Source organism: Myodes glareolus, chromosome 15 (assembly GCF_982192425.1).
Source record: "Myodes glareolus chromosome 15, mMyoGla1.1, whole genome shotgun sequence".
Classification (NCBI taxonomy): domain Eukaryota; kingdom Metazoa; phylum Chordata; class Mammalia; order Rodentia; family Cricetidae; genus Myodes; species Myodes glareolus.
The window spans coordinates 9177144-9188411 of NC_142040.1; the positions used below are offsets into that span (position 1 = coordinate 9177144).

Consider the following 11268-nt stretch of genomic DNA (forward strand, 5'->3'; position numbering starts at 1 on the left):
GCCAATGCATTACAGGGCAGTCTATCCTCTTGATTTAAAAAATAAGACCAAAAGGGATGTGTCTATCTACTTATTCATGTATCAATTTGCTTCTTTCTTTCTTTCTTTCTTTCTTTCTTTCTTTCTTTCTTTCTTTCTTTCTTCATTCCTTCCTTCCTTTCTTTCTTTCTAGGGCAAAGAGAGAAAATTTTATTTATTGAAGACAGACATCCAGAAGAGATCAGATGGCAGGGTGCTGTGACAAGGGAACCTATGAGGGCCACAGGGAGATCTCACACTGGACAAGGTACAGGCTGGGGATCTGGAAGTGTCCTCAGCCGTTCAGCACCATCCGGACAAGCTCTTCGTAGTTGATACAACTGTTGCTGTCCTTGTGACCCGCCACCAACATCTCCACTTCCTCCTCTGTCATCTTCTCTCCCAGTGTGACGAGTACATGCCAGATTTCGGCACCCATGACGGTACCATTCCCTTCCTCTTCAAACACATGAAGGCCTTCAACATAGTCCTCATAAATTACTTGGTCCTTGTTCTTGGCCACTGTTTGCAGCATGGGCAGGAAGTGCTCAAAGTCCAGCACCATCACATTCATCTCATTGCTCTTGGGGTTCCCCAGGACCTTGAGCACCTTGGCATTGGTAGGGTTCTGGCCCAGGGCCCTCATCACATCCCCAGAGTGGCTGTACAGGATCTTGCCATCACCTGTTCGGTCAAACAGCTGGAAAGCCTCCTTGAATTCTGTGGTCTGGTCCTCGGTGAAGTCACACATCTTGGCTACTCAGCTCTGCAGGACCTTTTCCGGCCTATCAATTTGTTTCTATTTCAAACTTTTTCTATTTCTTGCGTGTATAATGTTATGTGTGTAAGTGCGGGTGCATTCATGAACACCAGAGGACAACTTTTGATATTATACTCTTTCCGCTATAGGTTTCAGTGATCAAATTCAGCTTACCGACTCTACGTACGTGTATGTGTGGGTGGGTGGGGGTGCACACCCACATGTGTGTCCCCATACCCCTGTGGAGGCCAGATGTGGATATTACTTCCTTGGTGACCTTGCACCTTATACATGGGGAGGAAGCCTCCCACTTGAGCCCAAAGTTTGCATATTTAGCTAGTCTAATTAACCAGCTTGCTCTGGGGATTCCCTGACTGCTTCCTAAACACCGAAACAACAAGCAATCAGGGGAATCGACTCCAGTACTTAAGCAACTTAACTGGAGACAAGTCTTATGCAAGGCAGCTTATCCTCAACCCCATTATGGAGCTGAAGTGATTTTAGACTTCTAACTACTAGGATTGCAAGTCAATACCTCAGCACCCAGTTTTATGGGGTGCAAGGAATGGAACCCAGGTCTTTGTGCATGCTAGGCAAGAGCTCTAGTGACAGACTCATCAGTGTGTTTTGAAAAATAAATTTTCCGGCTAAATGTAAAGTGACAATAATAGATTATATGGAAGTAAAATGCACTTTTAGGATTTTATTGTCGGTTCCCGAGGCAAGCTTTTGCGATAATCTGCATACCGTGGGGTTGGCTTTCACTGTGTACTCTGTCAGTATTCTTAGATTTACTATGTGTTTTCCTAGACTACATTGTGTTAGTAGGAGCCATAAATATGTTTATTTACTCTAAGTCACAGACCATTCTGTATGAATTAAGAATCATTCACATCATTTTAAAGCCAATACACAAGACAATTCTGTGCAGAGAAAGAACACGATGACCCTAGACTTGTGGTAATGACGCAATGAATCGCACGTCACAGCAACTTCCGCGAAGATTTAAGATTTAATCTGAACCAAAAATAAAACCCCACCTCCTCTAAAATCTCCTATAATTTCCAAGGTCATTATTCTTAAATGAATCTTGTGTCTATTTCTTATATTTCACCTGTATAATACTAGTCTAAATGTATAATATATTTTTACAAAGTATAAAACTCATTGCCGAGCAAAACTTGTGGCAAAGGAAGAAATCTGCTGGGATGAGTGACATGTTAGCAAGGTCTGCACTGTAGGAGGTTGGTCCTTTGTGTATCCTCTGGATCCAGAAGAAGGAGGCAGTGGTCCAGCGAGCCAGAAACTGCCTGGCAGCATCAGCATCCTGGCCGGTGCTCCAGATAGGTTGCATTTTTTGGCTTTCACTCGGAACGAAAAGTTCAAGTGTGAAAAGCAGGACCGAGGCCTCTCCTTCGCGGGAGCCAGGATGCCCCCAGTTCAGCCAGGAGTTAGCTTGAGGGTGGAGTGACCCAGCACTCCAGGAGTGGCACATGTCAGCAGGACAGGTGCCAGGGCAGCGTGCCAACCGCAGAACCGGGCTTGCCACATAGCCTTCTCTTCATTAATATACCGCATTTCTGGCTGGCTGGGCTGAGGGAGGATTAAGATGTGATTTTCATGCTGCTGAGAGTTGGGTCAACTTTGGAAGGGACGTGCTGGGTAAGAGTCAGGGTGAAGCTGAGGAGGCCAGACCTTTCAGGGAGTCACCTGGATGCATATTTTACCCCTTTCCTTTCTCCTCTGTCTCTCCCTTTCCTTCCTCCCTCCATCCCTTTCTTTTTCTTTTGTAAGACTTGCAAAGACCTCACGTTTCGTCCATTGTTCAATTTTTTTCCCATTTTTTTTTCCCCTGCAGAACCAAGTCCTGCACCAGGTTTTCCCATACCCTGTATCGGATGGAAGCAAATACCTACAAACTAACTTCCAGCATGATCTGCCCCGTGCACTGCTGGCATTTGATGTTCTTTTTATTGTCACAGTGTTTGTGGAAGCTGCAAGAAAGTAGTGCTTTGGGTTCAGCTGTCGCCCTGTGTCCCAGTGGTACAGGCTCACATCAGACGGAGTCATTCATATGGAAGCTCTGTGTCCCCAGCGGCAAAGAATCCGTATCCGACCTTCTGAGAAATCTGGAATCAGGTTTAGAAAGATAACAGAAATTTCTTAACTAGGTCATTTTCGGTTGCCTTGATAGTTAAGCTAGTTCTTATACAAATAAAGTGATTTGAGCAACTTTAAGTTAAGCAATTAGGAAGAATAACTTAAAATAATTCATTTGCTTTTTTTTATTTTTTTTTCTTGAGACAGGGTCTTGCCTCATACAGGGTCTGTGTCCTGGGTGCCAAGGTTGTAACATAACCTTGTACAGGCCGCTCTTTCTTCTTTGGTGTTTGTTTTTCTTAGCTCCTCACTCTCCATTTAATCAAACCTACTCCGCTAAGCTCAGCCCTATTCTACCTTAGGTAATCATAAGACGGACGATAAAATCAATTAGGATTATTAACCTGTTGCCATTAGTCCTTTGACAGATGACAAAGGGGAAAAATTAAAACTTGGTTTCTTCACTCTCAGACTTGACACAGAACACCTGAGCAACAGAGGCAGGCTTTCCTCGCATAGTGACGCTCACCGCCGTTAATTCTGGCGCAGTCTACTTAGCACCAGTTCAAATCCCGCAGGCTAAGGTTCTAAGTTCAAGGTTGTAACCTGTATTTCTGACAACAGGCTACAAATCAAAGTTCTTACACCCTGGTCTCTACATCCAATAACTCGTTAGTATTGTTCACACATTTCAGGGAGGCACAGCGTTTCAGTTCCTGGCTTACTATAAGGTTATAGACAAGTAGCTAGATGGAGAGGTCATGTGAGGTAGGCGGGGGAAGGGCAAGAGAGAGCACAGAGCTTTCACTTCCTCTTTAGGTGTAACCACCAGGACAGCCTTGTTTCCTGACCAAGAGGGGTTCCAAAAGTTGCATGGTGATCCCCACAGCTTTTAAAAATATTTTTGTGTTTGTGTGTTTTGCCTGCATGTATGTCTGTATACTACATATGAGCCTGGAAACCTGGGAGGCCGGAAGAGGGCACTGAATCTCTTGGAACTGGAGTTTTAGATGGTTATGAGCTGTCAGGTGACTGCTGAGAGTAAAACCTGAGTCCTCTGGAAGAACAGTCAGTGCTCTTCACGTCTGGGTCATTTTTCTAGGGCTTTCTGCCCCATGTCACCCCAGTTCCTGGAGGCTGACGGGTGGTGCCTACAGTTCTAAACCTCCAGGCTGGTGATCTATAGATCTTTCCTGTGTCTGGCCCCAACCTGAGGGTCCCTGTAGCCCTGGCCTGCTCTGCCTCATTACCATGAACCCAATATTGCCCAAAAGACATGGTTTTGCTTGTTTGTTTGTTCTTGGGAATGGGGTTTAGGAGTGAGTCTCATTTAGTCCAGGCTGACCTGAAACTCCTCCTGGAACTGAGGATGACCTGGAATTCCTGACTCCCCTGGGCCACACAGGCTGTGTCTGCACCTGAACAATCCTACGGTTTTTAAAAGAAGCACTGGGGCTGAGACCAGTATACAGCACATATTTTGAGTGGGAGAAGACACCAACACTCAGGGAGTTCCATGGTTTTAGGATTCTCGTAATTAGAACCAGGGCAAAGAGCAAATGTACTCCATACCAGGATAGTAGACTTGCAGAAAGAGATGTGAGCACAGAGTTGTGTAAATTGAAGCAAACGTACCCCTCCTACGTCTCCAGCGTCACTCTTCAGAGGTGATGACTGTCAACACTTTGTAGGTTCTGACTGCAATCGGAGGAGGGACCAGCTATAATCTGCCTTCTTGCTCAAGGCTTGCCCTGTGCTGGGGTTTTTTGGGTCTCAAGAAGGAAAACCAACCTTGGAAGTGACCTGCAGAACCTAGTGCATGCAGAGAGGGTGTAACTGCTGACATAAAACATGACCGAGACCATGTAACCACGACACTCAGGTGTTTGTGTTCCACACCCTTATCAAGGCCCCACAGCAGTCAGATGAAGATTTCGAAGATTAACCTTCAATGGGAATTGGAATCCCACTTTCCAGTGGCTACAACTCTGTAGTTTACCTTTATATCACTATTAGCACAAAAGCTAATTAGCCCTTTACGCAAAAAAAGTCAGCCTGATTAGTTGTTCACACCCACGAAAAAATTCGTTTTCACACCTCTTAATTGCTTCCCTGCTAGGGAAAGTGTAGCTGCAAATCCTTAGAGCCTTGCACCCCCTCCCGTGGTGGTGGTTTCATCCCATTAGAGACAGCGCAGCCTGGATATGTGTGAAAAGCGACTGCTGGCCTTGAATTTATGGGGGAAGCTGAGGTTGGTCCACAGCCCCCATGGAAGAGAATAATAAAAACGACAGTTCATACAGCACACACACACACACACACACACACACACACACTCCTCTGGAGACACATGTAGCAGAACTACCAGCTGAAGCTTTCCTTTCTCACCCTTCTTCTGTGTGCCCTCCACAGTAGGGCAGTGGAGCATGCCCCCTCAGCAGGAGGGAGGTGTGGACAAGAGTGAAAGGAGGCAGTCAGCAGCATTTCTGAGGCTCACTTGGAGAGGAGAAACCCGAAAGCCGTCACTCAGAGGAGAGGGGCGTTGTAAGCTGCCAGACTACGTGCCTGAAGGAGCCAGGGCACTGGCGTCTGTTCTAGACCACCTTCGGCAAAATGACTCCTTCTCCAGCACTGAGAGGGATGGAGACTTCTGTAGTTGAAGGAGCAAAGGTACAAACGGGGCCCTATTTAGGCTTTCTTGTTTCCAATCTTAGAAACTTCACACATTTAAGATTGGATATGGATAACATGGAAGATTTGCCTCTGTTCTCAGAGAAGAGCCCGAGGAGACACAGGTCAGAGAAATGACCCGAGTAACGAGGTGATGCAGCATCTAGGGATGAGGGACAATAGAGGGGGAGGATTTGGTAGTGCCATACTCTTCCACAGGGTGGGTCTTTTATAGTATAATTAATGACTTGATTGTTTTTATTTATTATTTAGAGACAAGACAGGCCCTGCTGCCTTGCCTTGACTGGCTCCACCTCTTGATCCTCTTGCCTCCCCCTCTCTAGTAGCTGGAATTGCAGGCAGTGTCTCTGCACCCTACCTGAATAATCCTACAGTTTGTAAAAAAGGGCACTAGAAATGAAAGGACCTCAGGGGCCCAAAGGAGCCCATTGGGAAAGGGAGACAGAATGCCTAGAGCTGACAGATATATCCACAACTTATAGACGTGGCATCAACATCAGAGGTCAGCAGGGCCAATTACACCACCAGGGATTATAGTATAGCAGCCAGGTCCCCCAATGCCCACTTGGTGCCCAGAAGATCCCTGCTGATTCTCATTAACACCCTCAACCTTCTTGCTCCCCCTCTTTCTCTTTCGGTCCTTTTCCTTTAGTAACATATTCCCCAAATGGTAGCAAGAGAAGGTAGAGAAGAATAATCCAAAGTAAAAATTATCCCGAAGAGAATGAGATCTGAATAAAACACAGTTCTTTGCTGACAGCGGACGTTGGGCTCTTTAGTGGAGTTGAATAAAATCAATAATAGAGAAACCAAGCCATATCCATACGCGTCTTTATATGGAAATATTTTGTTCACCGTGATAAGCACAGACATTGCCTGACTGAATAAGTGTCTTGTCTGTGTGATTTTCATAATATGACAGACCTGGGATACAGACAGATCTGGGCTTAAATCCTGGCTCATCCACTTAACAGCTGGACGACCTGGGCGAGTTCCTCAGCCTGCAGTTCTACTTCTATAAACGAAGAACGAAATGCTGTGAATATTGTTGTCATGATTAGATGAGATATAAAACCATTAAGTATTTAGTAAGTACTGTTTATCATCATCAACACCAGCATGGTCATCATAATTTTCATAATTATTAAAAAAATAAACTATTCTTACCTTTGTGTGTGTGAATTTTGACTGTCTGAAGTTTTGAATGATATAGTTACCTATTGTATTGGTGTATGTCACATCCAGCTGCTATTACTGTGTTTAGAGGCTAAGGAGATGTTCATGAAGAGATTGTCAATCTTAGTATTTAATGTGAACCTCTGTGGTGTGTGTGTATGTGTGTGTATGTGTCTGGTGTTAATTTGTTGTTATGATAAAACTCTCTTACCAAATGTAACTCAGGGTAAGGCAAGTTTATGCAACCTTACAGGTAGTTATAGCGGGAAGTCAAAGCAGGAGCTTAGAGCAGAATCCATGTAGGGAATGGTGCCACCCACAACTTGCTGGGCCCTCCTACATCAATGGGCAGTGAAGACAATCAATTCCCTGCAGATATAGTCACAGACCAATCTGACCCTGGCAATCCCTCAATTGAGACTCCTTTCTCAGGTGACTCTAGACTGTGTCAAGTTAAAGCTAACTAGGAAAATATTTATGCAACCTATTAGGTTTTGGGAAAACGGTATTATAGTGTAGCCCAAGCAGCCTTCAAACACAGGCAAACCTTCTGCGTTTACCTCCTGAGTGATGGGATTACAGACGTAGTCACTGTCCCTGGCTGTATTTTGATTTATACATGCTCACTTGTTTGTTGCCAAGAATGTGATCTCAGAAAGGGTTAAGCCTCTTTGGATTTGAAAAAAAGTCAAAGCAAAGTTCCTCATGATCCAGGATGGAACTTCGTGTCTGGAATGAAGAAAGCCAGTTCCCCAGGCATGGTCTCACTTGGGTGGAAGGGGGTGAGCAGCTCAAAGGCTCCCAGAGGCCTTCTCCTTGCCGAAGTGCTGGGAAGCACCGTGTGCTTGAGCCTCACCCTGCCACCTCACCGAAGAGCTCTGCTTGGAGCATGCCACCTGGCCAGGGCTCCTGCAGAAGAACTGATCATAACGCAGGCTTATTCTGGAACATCCACTTTCTTTTTTAACTTTAATTAGTTGTTCTGTGGGAGGGAGACTGAGACAGGCTGCCCTCAAATTTACTAACATTTTGTCTCAGCTTCCAAAGTGCTGGGATTGACTGGTGTGAGCTACCATGCCAGACTGCACACATCCCTGTCATGATAACCAAGTGTTCATTGTGTTTGCAATCCCTGTCAACAGCAAATTCTCTAGGGCTTCCTCTGGTCCAAGTGACTCACTAGATAAAATACACACACACACACACACACACACACACACACACACACACACACACACCCTTCTGGTTTAAGCATCTCTCACCTCTTATTCAAGAGTGACTGGGCAGGTTGTGCATAGTAGCACTTGGGTGGAAGAGGCAGGCAGATCTCTGGGAGTCTGTGAGTTTGAGGTCAGCCTGGTCTAGACAATTAGTTCAGACTAAGCAGAGCTACACAGAGAGACTATAACCAAAAGTAAAAAGTGGATGGATAATCCTCGCAGTCATATTTCCATCCTCACACCATCAAAATGCAAAGCCTATAGGAGTGCCAGCCCATGAGTAATACAACTCAGGCGTTATCCTTAGTGGTCTTGCTGTGTTTGGCAGCAGGGGTATTAAAGGTGCCTCATTCCTGGGTGACTCAATAAAACATGTAATCTTTTGATACAGTTAAATCATCTAAACTGGAAGGATCATGGACGATAGTGTGCTCGTCGACCTCAAGAGGTACTGTGGGAAGGTACGGGTGTCATGGAGGAGAGCAAAGTTCAAGCGAACCTCGTCAGTGTCACAGCAAGCGCTGGCTTCCATCACGCGGCAGGCAACTACAACTTCAACTACAGCCTCCCTATACTACTGCAGCCTGTAGCTAACAGCATCCCAACAGTGGGTCTTCTAAAGGTTTTCAAGATCACTGTTAGATTCATTTTGATGTCTTGAATTTTCATTGAATTTTGATCTTGAAAATTATCTTCCTCTTTCATTAGAAGGTAGGTTTTCCCCAGGGAAACATTTAGCTAGAGGCAGGCCCGACTTGACTATGCGAGAAAGACTGGCCAGAGATCAGTAAGTTAGGCCTGTGCTAATTCACACAGATCTCTCCTTTTAGAAAGCTCCTTGCTAAGAAGAAGAGTCATGTGCAGGCCAACATGTAGCACCGCTTCCAGTAGGCAGTGTGTCCTTGCAGCCATCAGAGACAAATGCCCTGTGGCACAAGCTGTTGGCGACCCTAGTTCCCAAGGTTCTTCAGAGCTCACCTAGAAATGCAGATCTAGCAAGTCATCTGGGACTCAGCACCATGTCAATTGTGTACACCTGTAGAATAAGCGTGCAGTCAGTCATAAATGACTGTCTTTGACACTAAGACAGCATGGACCTTTGAAGACATGGGAAAGATTTGTTTTTCTATGACTCAGCTTTCCTCAGCATCCAGGAAATTGCTAAGGATACTGAAAACAAGTGTGATTCTCCACTGGGATGGGTGCCAGCTGTAGGCTCTGCGCTGGCTGGCTGTGGAAAATCCCAGAGGAGTATCTTGGTTGGGGACAGCGATTAGGCCGTCACCACGATCATCTTCTGGTGATGCTTTCTGTCCCTTTGATGGTTTCTCTCTCACTCAGGGGTCCAGGGCGATTCGTTACCTTAGTGGGTCAAGACCTGCTTGATTCAGCAAGTTATCCAGTAAGGATGATTCTAGGGACAATTGAAGGTAGTCCCACGGTGCCCTGGAATTCCTCTCTTGAGCCAGGCAGTGGTGGTGCATGCCTTTAATCCCAACTCTCTGGGCAGTACAGACAGGTGGCTCTCCTTGAGTTTGAGGTCAGCCTGTTTTACCAAGTGATTTCCAGGATGGGCTCCAAAGCTACGGAGAAACCCTGTCTTGAACAAACAAATAGAAGTAGAATTCTGAAAGGCTGGAATTCAGGGCTTCCCTGAGGAAAATTCAGCAAAAATTCAAATAATAATTTGAACTGGGGCAGGGAGCCATGTTTCCTCTTCCCTGGATACAGATGGTATGAACTGTCATTATTCCTTGATTTGGTTAACAGGGGAGGGTGTAGGTTATATCCTACTACTTTTCCCATCAAACTGTCTACAAAGGCTGGCTTGCTCAAGGGCTGAGAAGGACTAGACAGAGGCTAGGAGTGGCGTACTGCTTGCCTGCTGGGTGTGAGTAAGTTCACTCTCCAATGCTGCCAATAATGATAGCAAGAATAATCATTAAAAAGGAAGACGCTGGGGCACAGACAGTGGAGTGAGCTCCGTGAGGCTCTGTAACATGAACGGGGCCTGTTTGTTTGTGTTTTCTGTCCTGCCCAGTTCCCCACAGTTGTTAGGTTCCAAAGAAAATCACACAGGGATCTCTATAAGTTATAAAGCTAATTGGCCCATTAGGTCAGGCTTCTTATTAGTTCTTGTTACTTATATTAACCCATTATTCTGATCTATGTTAGCCACCTGGCTCAGTACCTTTTCCAACTGGCAGATCAAATCCTGCTGCTTGGGCAGGAGTGGGAGGAATCAACTTCCTCCTCCCCAGAATTCTCCTGCTCTCCTTGTATCATTTCCAGTTCCTGTCTGGTTTTCCCACCTACACCTCCTGCCTGGCCAATCAGCGTTTATTTAAAACATGATTGACAGAATACAGACAATTCTCCTGCTCCAAGGCTCAGCCTCCCAGGGGAAGCAGAACTTTACCTGTGCACTGAGATGGAGTTGCATTTGAGCACGTAGAGAGGAGAGGGTCAGCATCATGAACAAAAGTCGAGAAGGAGAGATGAGCACCATGAAGGTTGCGTGACCTGAAACTGAAATCGCAGAGACTACTGGATGAATTTATGAAAGAGATACATGGAAATCAATGCAACAAGTATTTACCACACCAAATGTACTCCAGTTAGTAGTAGGACTGGAATAATTTTCAAAGCAGTTGCTTTCTTTTGGGTGGAGGGGGGTTGTTTGTTTTGTTCTTCAAGACAGGGTTTCTTTATGTAACAGCTCTGGCTGTCCTGGAACTAGCTTTGTAGACCAGGCTGGCCTCGAACTCACAGAAATCCATCTGCCTCTTCTTCCTGAGTCCTGGGTTAAAAGCAGGCACCACCACTGCCCAGCTGCAGCCGCTTTATTTTAGGAGAACCTTTAAAAGTTGTCACTGTGGCCTGGATGGTGCCCTCCCTCTACACTACAGCTGGAGACTGTTGCTCTTCATTAAACTTCCGTAGTATCCCCTGATAGAGCAATCCAAGTGGAGTCGTCGGTTCTAAGTGTCACATACTGAAAAGTTAGGGCAGCAGACAAACACCAAACAGACAAGCTTTTCCAGAAAAAGGAGACCCATAGCTGCGAACTGGAAAGGGCCCAGGCAACCAAATCACGGTAATAAGGAAGTGGTCAGTCCTCTTGAATCCTGACCAGAAAAACCGCCTCAAGTAACCTGACGGAAGTTATCAGCCCGCTTTTGTTCCATGGCTGTTTCCTTCTTCCTGCCAAAATCCCAGCTGTCCTAGGCCTAGTCAAACACACTGTGTTTTATTCTAGAATCCCAAATAAAAGACAACTGGAAGCTTAAAGGACATTATGGT

At 45.6% G+C, this 11268-nt stretch overlaps 1 pseudogene; it reads right to left on the reverse strand.

Moving 5' to 3' along the window:
* Positions 1 to 281: 281 nt before the first annotated feature.
* LOC125394048 (myosin light polypeptide 6 pseudogene) lies at positions 282 to 822 on the reverse strand (annotated as a pseudogene).
* Positions 823 to 11268: the final 10446 nt, after the last annotated feature.